The sequence below is a fragment of the Thunnus thynnus genome, chromosome 15 (genome assembly GCF_963924715.1).
Source record: "Thunnus thynnus chromosome 15, fThuThy2.1, whole genome shotgun sequence".
Lineage (NCBI taxonomy): Eukaryota > Metazoa > Chordata > Actinopteri > Scombriformes > Scombridae > Thunnus > Thunnus thynnus.
Genome location: NC_089531.1, coordinates 29,847,524 through 29,859,823, shown reverse-complemented (window position 1 = coordinate 29,859,823; position 12,300 = coordinate 29,847,524). Strand labels below are relative to the sequence as shown.

General features: G+C 38.0%; 1 protein-coding gene across 5 annotated transcripts in view; it reads right to left on the bottom strand.

Moving 5' to 3' along the window:
• Positions 1-12,057, bottom strand: part of epb41a (erythrocyte membrane protein band 4.1a) — an 84,526-nt gene extending 72,469 nt beyond the window's left edge. For 2 of the 5 annotated variants that reach the window (XM_067611704.1, XM_067611708.1), the window contains exon 1: positions 11,779-12,051. The gene's annotated coding sequence lies outside the window, so the exon portion shown is untranslated. Of the gene's footprint in view, positions 1-11,778 lie in introns of all 5 variants that reach the window. The other 3 variants (XM_067611706.1, XM_067611707.1, XM_067611709.1) reach the window with 2 other exon arrangements.
• Positions 12,058-12,300: the final 243 nt, after the last annotated feature.

Genomic DNA, 12,300 nt, shown 5'->3' with positions numbered 1-12,300 from the left:
TTTTACAAATGTAACAATCCACACCCAATCTGAGAGACGTGTGTGTGACACACATCAAGACATACTATTATGTGTTTTGAAGTTATTAAATATGTCTGTAATGATCCGTGATGACCCCCAGTTTCACTTTTTTCACTGTGAAAATATGGAGCTACAGTGGGTGAGGGAAAAAGAATCAATAAATAAAAACAATACTGGAGCCAACTTGAAAACAACTTTCTGGTATCAGTCAGCCTGGTGAAAACACTTTATCTGGCTGCTCTCCTCAGTTGAACAGTGGCTTTACAGTGGTGGTACACTCATGTCACTGCACAGGTTGGTTTTTATCAATCATTTTTGTCTTTGTCATTTTAGGGAACAATATGTTGACAATGTGTGTAGACAATTTGCGATCGCTGGCATTTAAGGCTGAAGTTGCTTTATTCTGACCTTTATCTGACTTAAGAATGACTATAGCCTGGTTAAGATAGCAACATTAAAACAAAAAACCTTTTCTGAAATGGCTCTTTCCGGTCAAAAACTCTAACACAGTTTGATGACAGGGCTTAATCCTCCCAAAAAAGCCAACATTTTGATGTCAACCTTAACCTCTTTGGTAAATCTGCTTTGTGGATATCTTGTTATTTTCAAAGCTGTAGCTGCCATCTTTGATGTTATCTGTTTCACCATCACAAAAATAAATCTACCTGCAGAAACTGAAGCTTCAACAAGAAAGCCACAGTGCTGTCACAGAAAGTAGAAAGAGTGTTATGATTAATAGTCAAAATGGTAACTGTCATGTACCTGCACAGAGTGAACACTGGCTGTAATATACTCTGATGTCCCTTTTATATATATATGTAGTGGTTTTTCACTCCAAATCCAAAAATGAAACAAATACTAAAACACATACAAAAGTGAAAGCACAAAAATTAAGAAAACATACTCCAAATCAAGAAATTCTGTTTAGTAATGTATCCAGAAATCATAGTGTGGGTGGGCATGGAGAAAATCAGGGGGGCCTAGCCCTACTAAGATCAAAGAAACCAGGCAGCTAATACCATACTAAATAACCAATGTTTTATTACTTAAGTAACATTACAATTTTGCTGATGACCCTGTATACCTGCATACACTTTCACACAAATTCATATAAAAACCCTGTTCTTTTTCCTTGGTATGACACGATTCAAGAAAAGTTTATCATACCAGAGAGGTTGCTAATAAGTAGCTACTTGTAAGACTACTGGAACCAGTTATACAGTGATTGTGGTTGGACACTGAATGTGCCATGGCATTCAGATAAAGTTGCCTATCAAGCCAGTTGAGACAGCCACTGTAGTTTAGCCTGAGCAGACACAGTGTAGATATTCACATCCTACCACTGAGTTCCTGCTCTTTGCTTGGATGGGAGTAAGATTCAAGGACACTTAAAAGGTGTGCTAGGTCAGAGAAAGTTTTCTGATATAATTAGTAAATATTTGTTAGACTAGTGGAGCTGGACAAGTAAGGATGATGGCTAGGCTACTGAACGGGCCATGGCATTAAGATCAAGGCAGGGGAGACAGCCACAGTTTAGCCTAAACAGGAACAGTGTAGAAATAAGTCTGGGTCAAACTGCTGAATATCTGCTCTTTGCTAAGGTGAGAGTAGGATTTAAAGGCAGGTTAGAGGACGGTTAGGTCAGGGCTAGAGAAAGGTGTCACCTGTCATGAGGCCCAGTAGATTTATGACATCACAGCCTGATACCCTCTGCAGGTCCTAATGATAGGTCACAACATAATTTATATTAATACAGGGCTTCCGTAGCAATAATTTCACTATGGTCTGATGCCAGATTTAATGTGACTGACAGTTGAAAAGAATGATATTACTATATAGTTATACAGTTTGTCATATTGGGTGACCAGGCACTGAAGAACTTGACGACCAGTACGTAATCAAGTGATGGATAGTCTCTTTTCTGAGTATTAAACCGCCATACAAACTCTGTATGTGTCCTCCGTACCCGGTGAGAAGTTGGTGCTGATGTGTTGTTTAAGGGCTGAATTAGCATTCATAGGTTCAGCAATACATATGTTTTCATTTACAATACTCATTAAACATTTAAAACTTTATTCAATTAGATTAATTCATCAACATTGACCCTATGTGTTGGATAGTCCCATTTGTTTTTCTGTCACTTTTCTTGTGAACAGCTGAGTACAACACTCCGAGGAGCGACTGTCTGAATGTGTGCACTGTCATCTGTGTTTGTGTGGTTCATTGCGTCAATACTAAAAAGACACAAAAGACACAGAACTGCTGCTGTCTGTGCCCAGTTCACTTTTGACAGTGACACTGGGGATGAAAGATTCATTTAGAGAGGTTACACTTTTTTGATATGTTAACCTCTTCTAATGTGGAATTTGGTGTCTATGTGAAAATAATTTTGCCATTAACATGTGAAGGTTTAAATAGAGGTTGAGTAGTCTGAGCACATTACTGTTATATTATTTGGGGATATAAGAGAGGAGGAGGTGCCAAAGAAAATATTAAAGGACAGAATCACAAGTCTGTCTTAAAACAACAGTCAGGTGTCCATATGAGCAGTGAAAGAGGTTTTCCTCGCTGTAATCATTCCTCCTGTTCATACTGACTATTAAAAGATCCTTCAAATGTGCTGTCAATGGAAGTGATGGAGGCCAAAATCCACAGTGTGTCCACACAGTCATTTAAAAGTTGATGTGAAGCTTATATGAGGCTTCAGCAGTCTGAGTTAGTCATATCAAGTGGATATCTGACACATTTACAGTCTTTTTAGCATCGAATTCCCTCTTTGTGTTTCCTCGGACAGTGTTTCCCTGTTAAGCTTTTTTTTTTGCACAGACGGAGGACTGTGGATTTTGGCCCCCATCACTTGCATTGTAAGTGCATTATGAAGGGATCTTCTAATGGTCAGTATGAACAGGAGGAAGAAAAACCTGTTTCAATGTTTATTTGGACAGCTGACTGTTGTTATAAGACAACTTGAATCCGTCTACGGTTCAGCCCCCCAGCTGCCCTAACAATTTTCATACACTTCCTTAGCAATTTGTGAAAAGAAGAACAGGTAATAAATACTCTAATTGTATTTGACACCTTGAAGGTCTTATTTTAGATCATTCTACACATTCCTCAATTTCATCTGTCAGAAGCAGACAACCCATTACTGTGTAGACTGAAATGTTTAATATGCTTATGGCTCCTGATACAACACTTTAAGGTCTGCTGGCAGATTGAGGGTGTACAGAAATCACAGCTTGCCACCCCATGAAGTTCCAGAAACTGCTGGCAGCCTGTAGTGCTGAGTGGATGCTGGCACAGCCACACAAGTGCTGACAGGCAGAGAAAAGTGAGAGCGTGGGCTCTACAGTTCCAGGTGCACACAAGAGTGATCAACTAAACAGTACTTTTGATAAAAACAAGTAGATCATGTCCTCCTGGCTGATTGTTCAGTTAAGGTGTGTGTGAATCAGGTGTCGCTGAGAACACGAATGTCTGCAGCTTTTCAGTCCTGAGTAGCACCACAGCCCCTCATCTGTAGCTGAAAATGTTTGCTCAGTGAAATAGAGATTTGAGATTTCGGACACTTACTAATCATCGTCATTTAGTAAATAGGGAGTCTGTGTTTATTCCACATTGGTGAACAAACAACAGTTTCACCTTAAACTCTTCTGATGAGTTGATATCATTAGAAGTCCCCATGACAAGAGGGGTAAAGGCTGTCTCAGTTCAAGTGTTGTCATGCTTGTTCCATGTTCCTATCGGTAAACATGAAGAAGGCCTTTAGTGTCCTGATGGTGTGGTACAGCAGTATGGTCTACCATCAAGAACAGCAGCTCTGTGTGCAAAGCTGGCACTAACAGGACTGAAAAAGTGTTTCTAATGAAAAATAATGATCCGTGTACTCTCTCAGCTACTGATATCATGAACTGTGTCACAGTTGAGAGACATTCGCTCCATCAGCTGAGAATATAAGAAAACAAGTCCTACAAAGTCAAATTAGTATTTTGTTTCATAAGTGGATTATTCAGTCAATTCCATTTATGTGTGCAGAAAAATAATAACTAATCTAAATATAAAAACTGTTCTTGATATAACCCTTTATAGTATTCATATAATATCCATGTTAGAACATACATTATCTGGTGGGTTTAGTGAATTTACAGTGAGCTTATTATTATTTTTAACATCAATATATTATTTTAAAATATTCCAGTGACTTGTGATTTTTTCTTTTAAAAGTATTGTCTCTATTCCTCATGACTTTATCCACATCTTATTTTAAAGCTGGAGTGTGGGACTTTTGTCTCCCCCTTCTGTCAGTGAGAGTAAAGAGGGGCGCTCCACTGTGATTGCCTGACACAGACATGCAGCACGCTCTCATGCACACCCCGAATGACAGGCACACTGAGAGGGCCGGTAAAAACGGTCGACTGGCCCACTGAGATTTGTCCCAGTATCCCAATTGGCCAGTACACGACTGACCGTAACCTACTGTTGCTGCTGTAAAACGGTGGATTAATTATTTTGAGCCTCACACAACCCCTGCAGAATGACTCGTTTCACTATCAGAATTTGATCCATTTACTTTTATAACATTTGGAAAGTCTAGAAGAGCTGCACAATTAACAGCCAAGGCCAGCGTGGGAATGTCGCCCCCGACATGAGATTTAAAAACTCTGTATACTGTGAAATACAGAGAGATTTATCTGGTGGTGATAGGCTTAATCAGCGTTGTGTGAACTCATTTGGCATGGGCTTGAATGCAACAGAAATTCATTTATATCTAAAAGTTCCACACTGCAGGTTTAATTTATCATATAGTAAAATATGTTTCTTCTGTTACTCAACATTGAGTTTATGATATTTTTCTCATATGATAACAATATAATATTTTTGGAACCCCCAGTTTGTGCATCTTGTGCAGAGTCTCTCCAGATAATAAAAGAACAGACAGAATATTCATAACATACCCACATTAGACTCAACATACCGAGTCCTAACAGTGTGGACCATTGTAAACTAAGGCTACAGTAAACACTAGTGATGTGCAGAGAGCCCAGTATTTGTATCTGTATTTCTTGAGGCAGGAAAATTATTTGTATTTGTATTTGTATTCCAATAGAAATGGGCATAAAAATGCAGTTTTAGTTTTTATAACGCTTTTAATTTTAGGATATTAAAGTGTTAAAAGTGTTTATGAATAAATTATCTTCTGTAGGAGGTCCCCACACCAGGTCTTGAACTCCAGTCTCCTAGATCATAGATGACTGTGCTGACTACTGAGGTAAAACCAAGTGCATCGCAAATGTGCAGACAGACCTCTACTTATTTATACACCCCTAATACAGAGACAGCACAGCATATAACGTGTAAAGAACTTCAAAGGCGATTATTGAATTGCAGTTTTCATTTATTGCTTATTTTTTACAACCTAACTTCGTGGAAAGGAGAAGGGGAACAACAGGTTATAGAGAATCCCTTGAAAGAATTTGTGTCAGTAGCTCAGCTTTATCTCTGGGGAACATCCCCAACTCCGGAAGTGATGTCCAAATAAGGAAATGTGAGTCATGTAGCAGGTGGATGTGACTCCCCAGGTTGAGCCTGCTAATAGACATAACAGCGCAGCAGAGGAGAGAGACTGAGATAGCGATGTAACTGGCCTGTGTGCTGGTATTTGACATGTTTTATTTTCTTCTTGAAAAGAAATCATTTTAAAAATATTTGTACCAAATAAATGTACATAAAAACCCACTATTTGTGCTTTGCCAAATAATGAATTTGTATTCGGGCCCACCCCTAGTAAACATACACTTTTACAATGTTATTGTTTCCACTGTTTCTACTTCACCATGGTGAAACTACAGGCCTAAATGTGTAAAGGCCTCAGTGGCATCAAGAGGCTGCCATGTTCTTTACACCAAATTTACAATCCTGTTATTCTAACCTTTTTAGAAGTTGAGCTAAAATGTGAACTTTGTCTTGATGGAGGCACTTGAGGAAAAACAGGCCACCAAATTAATAAGGAATCATCCTCTGGGGACCATCACTCCATCATTTCTAGCTTTGCAACAGCCAGGTTAAGGCCAGTGTGGGCTTTAATGGGGAACAGATTTTCTACATCAAAGAGTGTTTCTGAGTGTTTGGGAGAACTACTGCATGTGTGAAAAAAATTGTATGAGTCTTTTTTTATACTAAGTCTACGTTGATTGGGGATGAAGACTACCAGTTTGAAAATCAAAAAAATCTGGTGGTGTGGAGTTAGAAAGAAGTGAGGTTAGCAGAAGCAAGAAGAAGAATGCATGGAATGAAAAAGACAATATCTCTAGTTCTGCTGCATCAGTTTTGATATTTAAAAAAAAACGTCCATCATGAGTCTGACAATGTTATAAGAGTGTAATGCTCAGTCCACCAAAATTACATAGGAACACCACACTTTAATGACCAAACATTATTATCTAACTTGCCTTCATCAGGGTGTGTGATGTTGTTTCAGGTTACTTATAGATAACCATAGATCACCATACTAAGTATACAAAAGAACATACCATCATGTTTTTGGAATAGTTTTTACAAAACACAACATTTACTCTTAATGGACACAGAACTTTACAGGAAAAATAAAAATGACCATGACAGCAAAATCTCTATAAATCTAATTTCTCAAGAGTACTCAAATCTCTTCCATCTTTTCAATAACACAAACTAATTTCTATGTCAATCTATTACATTTGGTGCATTTGCAATATATAAACTTGGTATCTATGGTGATCTAGTTGCATGACCGATTGATGAACTCTGGTATAGGCAAGTAGTCAAAAATGTTTGTTCAATACAGCTGTGTAATGTAATGGAGGAGAGTTGTGCGACATGTTTTGATTTTGGTGCACCATCACAGACAGAAAAACTGACCGACCAAGTCAGTTTTTAGGCAGGATTGTTAGTGGACACAGTGTTCAAATGAGCAGTCTATTCAGACATTTGTACTTTATAGCCTCAGGTGATTAGCAGCTCGGGTGATCAGGGCATTCTAAAGGTCAAATATGTTTTTACAGTGAACGGCTGTGAGGTCAGAAGTCAGAGATTCTACCAGCTGGCATCAAATACTCCACAGAGAATACACTTACGTATCTGCAAACACCCACTGCATGGTACCATTCTAAAGGTTTACAGAACATCAAGTATTTTCTTTCTTATCATCTCTTTGGCCGTGTGCTAACATTCTGGCTCTGACTGAATCTTGCATCAAACACTGAGCACAAAAGCATCTCATGAAACTTGATTTTAGGGGTTAAAATAACGATGTGAGCCACCCAGTCTTCAGATTTCAAATACAGTATATTCTTAGATTGGGACTCAGTGTAAGGTATGTTCCAAAGGTTAAACTGAAATGCATTTGTGAAAATAAAAAACACTCTTAAGCATAGTATCTACATTTCTGCCTACGTGGTAGCGTGTGTCAGAGTGCTGAAAGTGAGCTTAAGGACTGAAAGCGGCTTTAAAATTAATCGGGCCCTGTGTGGGATTAAAGGCTGCTGTGTGCTGATGTGGAGGCCAGAGGAAGCTGGATGTCTATCAGTCAACCCCCTGTCCTCCCCTCGGATCCTCACAGTGCCACTCTGCTGGCACGAGCTCTGGAGACAACCCAGAAACTAGGAGTCACTCTGACCCAGATGAAATCAGAAGCAGAGAATATTTGATGAAAGACACAAGAGAAGAAAAGCACACACAAACAGCTGAGTCCTTACAGAGCATCTGTGTTATAAGAGGGTAGTGCGGGGTGACACTGCTAACTAGGCCTCAGGGATAAAGATGTCGGACTCAGGAGACGTCAGTGACAGTGATCAATATCAACAGCGCAACACACACTCTGAGACAGAGTGCAGGTGTCATGAAGTATTTAATTAATTTGGAAAAGCACAAAGGACACAAACATAACATATTAGAAAAAAATTAATCTGGATCTCCATCACCATACATGATAACAACATAGACAATCAATCATGCAGTACTGAGTTATGAGTGCAATACTGTCAATATTTCCAGGATTGTTTGGAGCTGAAGTTTGTATAAGTTGTCTAAAATTGGTTACAAGCTGACAACGTTGGAGAACTATCCATACAAAGATGTATCAGTTGTTCTTGGTCAGTGTCGTACTGTTTTAGATGTTCTGCTAGCCAACAGTTATACAAACCAACAATCAAAATACTGAACCAAAAACTAAGAACCAAGAACAACCAAGAACTCAAGACTCAACAGAGACCACCAGAAGCATCACAGTGAGACTACCTTACAGAGGACCTTTCAGAAGCAGTGTTCGGCAGTAACGCATTACTTTGTAAGGCGTTACAGTAATGGAATTACTTTTTTCAGTAACGAGCATAGACTGTATATAAAGATGGATGTCATGACAGCTCCCCAAAGGTGAAGCCAAACTGGTCATATCAGCTGATCCGACCGACTGCACTGGGTTGCACCAGCTAAGTGAAAGCCGCCCCCAATTTGTTTGGATCAGGTGACCAATTTTTACACATTAAACCTTTAAAGGAAACTTAGCTGAGTAAAGCTGAGTTAAATAATGTAATTACTTTTACAATGAGTAATGTGTAATTAGTAATTAATTACAATTTTCAAGTAACTTGCTCAACACTGGTCAGAAGTCACGGGGAGTCAGCACTTTCCACAAACCATTCAACACCTTAAGATCTCTGCACCCTAAAGACTGGACCCCCTTTGAGAGGAAGACTGTAGTTGTGTATGACATCATCATGACATTACATGTGACAGATGGAGGGGTCCCTTCATCAGTAAAATGGAAAGGACCCTGAGCAATAGACTGAATTAACAGACATCAGTTGTCTGTGAATACCAGACCAAAACCACTTTGACCTCTTTATCTACTGAGAAGAGGTTAAAGGTCGGAGGACATTCACGGAGGAAATTCACTTCTGACACCAGAGACCATGTGACTAGTCTTAGGTCACATGATGCGCAAGTTACACAGAATAAGGCTATGAGATATGGTTGAAAGCTCCAGGAAGAGCTAAGTATAAATGATCCTTGCATTTAGAACATTTTTACCACAGATATCTGTTCCCAAAGTCAAAAACAAATCTCCATACTCAAACACTGAAGTAACAACACAAGTACAATGAGACAACAATTGATGGTATTATAACTAATGTTGGTGTTACTATGTATTCTTATGAGCTTATATACATCTGTGTGTATGACAATGTGACATAATATAACCTTAATATCCTTTTCGAAATTTCAGTTTTAACTATGCCTTCATAGTTTGCCCTGTTAGGTAGTCATCATTCTTTTGTTCTCTTTTCTCTCTCTCTCTCTCTCTCTCTCTCTCTCTCTCTCTCTCTCTCTCTCTCTCTCTCTCTCTCACACACACACAGGTATAGTAGTTCTATGTCACATCAGATCATTCTCACACTCACCTCAACGGACACACATGCATGTCATGCAACATTATGTAAAAGGAAAACCCCACTGAATGGACTAAATGCATGAGAGCAGCAATGATGAGATACATATTAAAGGCGCAGGATCAGTAGGCCAGACAGTGATATCCAGCTCTGATAGAAGAGTTTGACTGATTAGATATTTTATAATTTATTTATTTCTAATTTGACCTCTAGTATACTGGCTCTCTATGGTGATCATTTTCTAAGCATATTGTACTAGAGTATGACAATCAATGAGTTCGATGATCCCTCAGTCAGCATCATGTCTGCTTTTATTGATGCCAGTGTTGCATTATCATATATTACTAATGGAGTTGAAAGTACTTATTTATTCAAGTCTGCTCTGCATCATCACACACAAATAGCGTATAACTTGGACAACAATAAAACAGCAGATATGGTGTTTACTGTCCTGAACTCAGTTGATTTCTTTGTGGGATGATTTTAATATTGTAATGAAATAAATGGAAGCCAAAGTTTGTCTACATCCTGAGAAAAACACAATCACAAACCTCACAACATAACAAGTATATGTGATGCAAACGTGCAAAAACAATGATTGAGTCCTAACTGATTTTAGTGAGACACAAGAGTTTATGAATATATTCATTATTGGTCGTTGTAATAGCGATCAGATCTGTCAATCATACAAACATGTTTTATGAGTGTTTTAGTTTTTGATGTTAAATATTTGCATTTAAAGGCAATGCAGGATAGTGCCACACACTGTATCTAACATGATGAATTAAATAATGAGCAGTCTATAAGTCCATATCAACCCAGTAAGACCCCAATATCCACTCTAATGGACATCAAATATTAAGATGTTTCAGCCAATGAAAAAGTTTTAGAATTGAACGTTGAACCAATAACCAAGCAGACTTTAACTACCAAGACCAGCATGGCAAACAGACTAGGACAGGAAGTGAATTAAATATCAGTTTATATACATGCAGACCTCACTTTCTGAATGCAACATTGTCACTTTAAACGCACCATTAAAAATTGATTAAAAGCTTTTTTCAGTGAGGAGAGCTTAAAAAATGATTTGAATCATGAAATTTTGAATAGTAATTTTAGATATTATAAAATTAATATCCAAGTTATGGAATTAATTTTATAATATTTCACAGTACACAACTACAGAGGTTATGGATCTTCCAGAAACATCCAGAAAGTGAATGTTTGGATTTGCATGAGGAGGAGGAGAATTCTGTAATTTGGTAAATTAAGTAATTAAGGAAATACAAACCACAAATGTTAATACAACTTACAGTATGGATGAAAACAAGTAAAGGTATTATACATATACATGTGTTATACCTTTTCCATGTGTACTACAGTCAAAATGCCATTTGAGTATAAACAACCCATAGCTAACACAGATGGTTAAACCAACTAATAATGGAACTGAAGATATTTTACACTCTTATTGTAGTGAATATGAACAAAATAATAAATAAAAATATGAGTTGACATAAATAATGATTTAGCCACATTTCTACATTAAACAAGGGTAAGACAAGAAATGAAAATACTGGGAGAGAAAACTTAGAAGTGGAAAAAAAATCAGGTGGGACTCAGTGATGCCTCTAATTTGTGATAGGGGGATGTCAATTATGAAACATGTAGCCATTGCAGCATGTAGAACAGCACCGTGAGTCATAACAGACAATATCTTTCTTATGGAACACCTGTATTGAGGTAAATGAAGCTAACTTTTTTTCTTCCGACAGATCAATTAAAAACATTCTTGATGATCACTTTACTGATTGTAGCTACACATCAACGTCTCCATGCTGATTGTACAGTGAGCCTGAAAAACAAATGATGGCGTGTAACGCCTGCTCCCTCTCTGTCACTGTTGGATAACATGCAGACTGATTACAGCCGCTGTAAGCATTATGAGAGCGCGATGCTGATGATGCTGATGACTAATACACCGAATCGTTTACAATAATAATAACTACATTTCATCCTTTTAATACATTCATACTATAACGCAAATATAAAAAGTATCTCTGTTTACAAGGAATTAACCATTACATCTGCCCTCGTTCTTATCATTACTGCACCGCTTTATTATGAGCCGACATATTCTAATATATCACAATAATTTAAACACTTTATTCAAAGGATTCAGCCTGCATTAGATTTCAGAATAAAACAGCGCGTTTCAGACTGGGGACAATAAAAGGGGCGGTAGGTGTACCTGTCTGCAAATGGCGCTGAATGTGAAAAAATGTCAACAAATTCTCCCTCAGCAGCCCACAGTGTGATGTCAGAAATCACTCACCTCTCTCTCTTCAGATCATTCAACAGAAAAAAAACGATCCTGTGTGAAAGTAGATGCTCACTGGTCACTATTCCTTCCAAGCATCAGATAAACAAAGTAGCAATTCATGAGCATTATCAAGCGGCTTTTAACAATGTGTTTAGGTACCAGGAGCGAGTGGTGTGACGTATGCCCTCAGCGTTGTCTTACAGACAGCCAGTAGCGGCGCCGTATTATTATACCATCATGTTTTATTCCTCCTCTGCTATACTCACCTGCTGAAGTTGCTGAGTAGTTGGGCAACTGCAAAGTAGCTCAGTACCTATTTATATTCAAAGTAAAGTGGGAAACACAACTTTAAACACATAGGCCAAGTATGCCGCCAGAATAATTATGGACTTTTATAACCTAGTTTTAATTTAGAAATGTAAAAAAAATGCCAGTTTATGATGCTTACCTCTTTAAACAACACAACATACTAAACCTCTTTAACTGAAATAAAAATATGAGTCCATATCAGTCCTCCTTTTGCCACTGCTTCAA